Genomic DNA, 6000 nt, shown 5'->3' with positions numbered 1-6000 from the left:
CGAGATGCTCCTGATGTATGGTAGTGTGGCTAGTCCTTTTGGTTGTGGTATGTCCTCGTTCCGTAGTCTTTCTCTTAGGCATCTGCTGATGAAGTTGCACGGGTATCCGTTTTTGGCGAATACCTTGTACAGGTGTTCCTCTTCTTCTTTTTGCAGTTCTGGTGTACTGCAGTGTGTTGTGGCCCTTTTGAATAGTGTCCTGATGCAGCATCGTTTGTGTGTGTTGGGGTGGTTACTTTCATAGTTTAGGACTTGGTCTGTGTGTGTGGCTTTCCTGTATACTCTTGTAGTGAATTCTCCGTCTGGTGTTCTCTGTACCATCACATCTAGGAATGGGAGTTGGCTATCCTTTTCTTCTTCTCTTGTGAATCGGATTCCTGTGAGTGTGGCGTTGATGATCCGGTGTTTTTTTTTTCTATTTCCGTGTTTTTAATGATTACGAACGTGTCATCGACATATCTGACCAGAGTTTGGGTTGAATTTGTGGTAGGACGTAGCCACAATAGCCAACCTACTGGGCAAACAGAACAGAAAACGGGACGCTGAACCTATCAACAAAGACGGTATACTTAAACTACTGGACTTGTGCCTCACAACACACGTCACATTCAACAACAAGATATACGAACAAATCAACGGAACACCCATGGGATCACCAATCTCGGGACTCATAGCAGAGGCAGTTATGCAAAGGTTAGAACAAAAAGTCCTACCACAAATTCAACCCAAACTCTGGGTCAGATATGTCGATGACACGTTCGTAATCATTAAAAACACGGAAATAGAAAAAACACACCGGATCATCAACGCCACACTCACAGGAATCCGATTCACAAGAGAAGAAGAAAAGGATAGCCAACTCCCATTCCTAGATGTGATGGAACAGAGAACACCAGACGGAGAATTCACTACAAGAGTATACAGGAAAGCCACACACACAGACCAAGTCCTAAACTATGAAAGCAACCACCCCAACACACACAAACGAAGCTGCATCAGGACACTATTCAAAAGGGCCACAACACACTGCAGTACACCAGAACTGCAAAAAGAAGAAGAGGAACACCTATACAAGGTATTCGCGAAAAACGGATACCCGCGCAACTTCATCAGCAGATGCCTAAGAGAAAGACCACGGAACGAGGACATACCACAACCAAAAGGACTAGCCACACTACCATACATCAGGAGCATCTAGGAACTGACTGCCAGACTACTGAGATCCCTAGGACTCATAACGACACATAAACCAACAGCCACGCCTCAGACAACAACTCACCAGAACAAATGATCCGATACCTAACATGAGCAAGACGAATGTAGTGTACAAAATACCATGCAAGGACTGCACTAAACACTATATAGGACAAACAGGAAGACAGCTAACAATCCGCATACATGAACATCAACTAGCCACGAAACGACACAAACAGCTTTCCTTCGGAGCCACACACGCAGACAACAAGCAACATGAATTCGACTGGGACAACACTACTCTCATAGGGCAAGCCAGACAGAGAACAGCCAGGGAATTCCGAGAAGCATGGCATTCATCCACAAACTCCATCAACAAACACATCGACCTGGACCCAATATACCAACCACTACAGCGGACAGCTGAAACTGACAACCGGAAGCGGCAGGGACAGACCACTATAAACACCGGAGGAAACATCAAAGAAGCGCTTCGCAGGAGGCTCCCAAGCACTGATGATGTCGCCTAGCCAGGGGACGAAACGTTTGCAACAAAAACTTCCAGCTCGGCGAACAGAACCACAGCAACGAGCACCCGAGCTACAAATCTTCGCACAAACTTTGAACACTTACGGGCGAGAGACGCTGAGACAAGCCAGGAAATGGGAATCCTGCGCTAACCGACTAAGCGCCACATACGAACAACTCCCGTTCCTACACGAATGCCGAAAGAATCGAATCCTTCCACAATGTGTCAGATACAGACCGCCAGTCAACAATCCACAAGCCAGGGACACAGCCAGACAGAACGGACTCAGGATGATCCAGGTAATGATTACAGACGCTCACAACAGACTTCACAGATACAGACAAGAAATTGCGCGCCAAAAGTCGTTAATTTCAAAAACCACGAATCAGGAATGGACCCGGACCATAGAACACGCTGTCACCATAGGACAGAACAGGACTACACTCTGCAAAAAAACGGCACTAAAAGAAAAAATGGCCAAACTAACACACAACAAAGAGGACACCACAACACACATTTGGGTTAAAAACCTCTCCCTCAGACAGCTCACAGACACGGAAAGAACAATACTGGCCAAGGGGCTCAACTACATCCACAGGGACGCCAAGACAGCAGACTTCCTAGCAGCACTAGAAGGCACACTCAGGAACAATGAACAAGAGACACAACAAACAGTGAGACAAACTGTCGTACCTATGAAAATAAGGAAAAGACAAATACATAACCTCAACACCAAGGAGAGGGAAGCACTGAAATCACTAAGAAACGATAAGAACATAATCATACTACCAGCAGATAAAGGCAGAATGACGGTCATCCTAGATAAATCTGACTACATTCAAACAGCACAACAACTACTTGAAGATACCAACACCTACCAAAAGAGGGATTTTGACCCCACCCCGCAGCTCACCAATAGGATAAATAACACACTAAGGAATCTACAAAAAAACGGACAGATAACCAGAGCCGATCTACAAAGAATGAAACCGGAAAGCAACAACACCCCCAGATTCTATGGATTACCTAAAGTTCACAAACCAGACATCCCACTCAGACCCATAGTATCACTACCAGGGACAGCATCACACAAACTGGCCAAAGAACTACAACAGAAACTGAAACACCTGGTCAGCGGATCCAAACACTCGATACAATCAACACAGGAATTCTTGGACATCATCAGAAATATACACATAGACAAAGAAGAAACCATGATATCATTCGACGTGACGGCACTGTTCACTTCGATTGACAAAACCCTAGCCAGAGAAACAATAGCCAACCTACTGGACATACAGAACAGAAAACGGGACGCTGAACCTATCAACAAAGACGGTATACTTAAACTACTGGACTTGTGCCTCACAACACACGTCACATTCAACAACAAGATATACGAACAAATCAACGGAACACCCATGGGATCACCAATCTCGGGACTCATAGCAGAGGCAGTTATGCAAAGGTTAGAACACAAAGTCCTACCACAAATTCAACCCAAACTCTGGGTCAGATATGTCGATGACACGTTCGTAATCATTAAAAACACGGAAATAGAAAAAACACACCGGATCATCAACGCCACACTCACAGGAATACGATTCACAAGAGAAGAAGAAAAGGATAGCCAACTCTCATTCCTAGATGTGATGGTACAGAGAACACCAGACGGAGAATTCACTACAAGAGTATACAGGAAAGCCACACACACAGACCAAGTCCTAAACTATGAAAGCAACCACCCCAACACACACAAACGAAGCTGCATCAGGACACTATTCAAAAGGGCCACAACACACTGCAGTACACCAGAACTGCAAAAAGAAGAAGAGGAACACCTATACAAGGTATTCGCCAAAAACGGATACCCGTGGAACTTCATCAGCTGATGCCTAAGAGAAAGACCACGGAACGAGGACATACCACAACCAAAAGGACTAGCCACACTACCATACATCAGGAGCATCTCGGAACTGACTGCCAGACTACTGAGACCCCTAGGACTCATAACGGCACACAAACCAACAGCCACGCTCAGACAACAACTCACCAGAACAAAGGACCCGATACCTAACATGAGCAAGACAAATGTAGTGTACAAAATACCATGCAAGGACTGCACTAAACACTATATAGGACAAACAGGAAGACAGCTAACAATCCGCATACATGAACATCAACTAGCCACGAAACGACACAACCAGCTATCCTTAGTAGCCACACATGCAGACAATAAGCAACATGAATTCGACTGGGACAACACTACTATCATTGGGCAAGCCAGACAGAGAACAGCCAGGGAATTCCTAGAAGCATGGCATTCATCCACAAACTCCATCAACAAACACATCGACCTGGACCCAATATACCAACCACTACAGCGGACAGCTGAAACTGACAACTGGAAGCGGCAGGGACAGACCACTATGAACACCGGAGGAAACATCAAAGAAGCGCTTCGCAGGAGGCTCCCAAGCACTGATGATGTCGCCTAGCCAGGGGACGAAACGTTTGCAACAAAAACTTCCAGCTCGGCGAACAGAACCACAGCAACGAGCACCCGAGCTACAAATCTTCGCACAAACTTAGATCAGTACTATATCGAGGGTCGAAGGGCCGATACTGTATTATACTGTTCTATGTTCTATGTTCCATTAACAACTGCAGTTGCTTGAGTATAACTTTCAGCGTAAATGGCTATGTTCTGTAAACTGCAATATTAAGGAAACAAATACTTCAGACACATCCTGTGCTTTGAAGGATCTCGAATAAATATTATTACTGAACACAAGGGAAAACCGAAGAGAATAATTTCTGGCCTCAAACACTAATCACAACTTCATACCACTAAAGTGTGAACGCCCTCTTTTGAAACGGTGAAGTGATACAAGACAGCTGATTTCGTTCCAGCCTCTACTCCCCGCTGACTGGGTCTGCAATCCATTCCCTCCTCCTTCTGCCCGCACAAGCTATACCATGCTCAGGGTCTTCACGTAATCAAGGCAATTGTGTGTAAGTCTCCTGCAGAGAGAGAGTCTATTAAAACTGAAGGGAGAGGATAAGGGGCTGAAACGGCACTCACTGGGCTGAGGAGTGACAGCCATTTCGTGTGAATGAACGCGAGGTATTCGATTTTGTAAAATAAACAAGGGGCAGGACTTATACAATTAAAACTAGGCTTTGGTCGGATGGAACAAATAGTTAAATTGTCAGGTAGAATTATTTGATGTTTGCATCACATATAGAAGTGTGCTGCAGAAGACGTTTAGTAAATTTAGCACACTTGCCTTCATTACTCAGTCCTTTGAATACAGGAATTGTGAAGTTGTGTTGAGATGTTACAAGACATTGGTGAGTTCTCTTCTGACGACTGTGTCCAACTCTGCTTGCCCTGTTACAGGAACGACATTATTAAGCTGGAGACGATTCAAAATAGTTTTAACAGGATGTTACTGAGAGTGGAGGGTTTGAGGTATAAGGAGAGGCTGGATAGGCTGGAACGTTTTCATTGGAGAGTAGAAGGTTGGGATGACGTTAAAGAGGTTTATAATATCATGAAGGGTACAGCTATGCTGAATGACAGGTGTCTTTTACCAAGGGTTGGCTATTCAATATGGCGCAGATATTTTACGATTAAATGACTAAAGATTAGAACAAGACATAAGGGTCACCATTCCTCGAGACATTGGCTCACGTTGCAGAATTCTATCAAAAAGTCTTCATTTCAGCATTCTGAAACCGGTGAACATTTCCTTCCATGACATTGTTTCTTCTTTCCCCCTCCTTTTGTACTTCCCAATTCCCTCCCATTTGCTGGTATTTAAACTTACTTCCCCGCCATCTCTCCCTGGCAGTGATTTTCACACCTACAGCGCCCCCTGCCATGGCACAATGGGCATATTCAACTTTAAATGGACTGGAACTATAATCCTGTCATTTTCGGCTTTGGGCTGCAAGTTTCCCCACGCTGGGCAACAATATAACACAATGTTAGAACATAGTACATTACAGCGCAGTACAGGCCCTTTGGCCCTCGAATTTGCGCCACCCTGTGAAACCAATCTGAACCCCGTTTAACCTACACTATTCCAGTTTCTGCCATATGTCTATACAATGACCATTTAAATGCACGTAAAGTTGGCGAGTCTGCATCTGTTGCAGGCAGTGCATTCTTCGCCCCTACTACTCTCTGAGTAAAGAAAGTACATCTGACATCTGTCCTGTATCTATCAACCCTGAATTTGAAGCTGTAACCCCTCGTTATTTTACTCGGT

The sequence above is a fragment of the Chiloscyllium plagiosum genome, unplaced genomic scaffold, assembly GCF_037043375.1.
Source record: "Chiloscyllium plagiosum isolate Xiang-an unplaced genomic scaffold, Cpla_swu_hap1 HiC_scaffold_8, whole genome shotgun sequence".
NCBI classification, from domain to species: Eukaryota; Metazoa; Chordata; class Chondrichthyes; order Orectolobiformes; family Hemiscylliidae; genus Chiloscyllium; species Chiloscyllium plagiosum.
Note: the sequence above shows the minus strand (reverse complement) of the source record.